This window comes from Mus caroli, chromosome 2 (genome assembly GCF_900094665.2).
Source record: "Mus caroli chromosome 2, CAROLI_EIJ_v1.1, whole genome shotgun sequence".
NCBI classification, from domain to species: domain Eukaryota; kingdom Metazoa; phylum Chordata; class Mammalia; order Rodentia; family Muridae; genus Mus; species Mus caroli.
This window is the reverse complement of record NC_034571.1, coordinates 114,319,374-114,320,724: the sequence shown is the minus strand read 5'-3', so window position 1 is coordinate 114,320,724 and position 1,351 is coordinate 114,319,374.

Genomic DNA, 1,351 nt, shown 5'->3' with positions numbered 1-1,351 from the left:
TAACTACCCAGTGGGCCCTGTCTCAAAAAGAAAAAAGAATTGTAGTAACTAAAAGTCTACCTTGGTAGGTTACACACACCTGTAATCCCAACACTTGGGAGGTAGAAGCAGGAAAATGAAGAATTCACTCATCCAAAGTGGACATGGTGGCAGACACCTTTAATCCCAGCATCAGGAGGCAGAGACAGGCTGATCTGAGTTTAAGGCCAGTCTTGTCTACAGAGTAAGATCTGGGATTTCCAGGACTACACAGAGAAACCTTGTCTCAGTCATTTTAAACTACATAGTTCAGGGCCTTCCCGCACTCTATACGACTGTCTTAAAATACAAAACAAACAGTATAGCAGGTAAATTGGCCCATTTTTTATTTATTTATTTTTTTTGTTATTTTTGTTTTTCATTCCAGGTTTTTTCTGTGCAGCCCTGAGCATATTCTTTTCTCTCTTCCATATCAAAATTGGAACCCAGGGCTTTGTAAATACTAGCCAAGTGTTCTATTATTGAAATATATCACTGGTTCTTTTTGTTTGTTTGTTTGTTTTGTTTGTTTGTTTGTTTGTTTTTGGAGACAGGGTTTCTCTGTATAGCTCTGTATAGCTCTGGCTGGAATGCACTCTGTAGACCAGGCTGGCCTCGAACTCAGAAATCCGCCTGCCTCTGTCTCCCCAGTGCTGGGATTAAAGGTGTGTGCTACCACGCCCGGCTTCACTGGTTCTTTTCGTGTGTGTGTGTGTGTGTGTGTTTTAAAATAAAAGCTTCACTAAACTACTCCTGCAGCTCTTGAAGTTGAGAAGCCCTGCCTACAAGTCTTAGCAACCTGAGTTTGATCCCAGAGATGGACATAGCAGTAGATAACTCAGTCTGACAACNGCAAATTGACCTCTGACTTCCATATGTATTCCATGGAATGTATGTATTTATGGTCACATGAGATGTGATTTAAAAAGAAAGGAAAAAGAAAAAAAAAAGCTAAGGAGTGTGGTTGAGCACACCTTTAATCCCTGCACTGGGGAGGCAGAGGCAGGTGAATCTCTGAGTTTGAGACNATCCTGGTCTACAGAGTGAGTTCCAGGATGCCCAGCGCTAAAACAGAAATCCTGCTTCAAAACACCAAAAAATAATGACGATAATAGTAATAAACTTGTGTTCCTGCCATTAAAATGGGAACCAAGTCTAGGACCTTGTATATACTAGGCAAGTACTGAACCAGATTGTCTTCCAGGCCCTTGCCATTCATATTTTGATCATCTTTTGATCTCTGAAACAAACTCAGACATTAGAGAGTAATTAAGTAGTACCCAGATCTTTTTATTCTATGTGCAAATTCAAATGTTTTCCTTTTTTTTTTTTT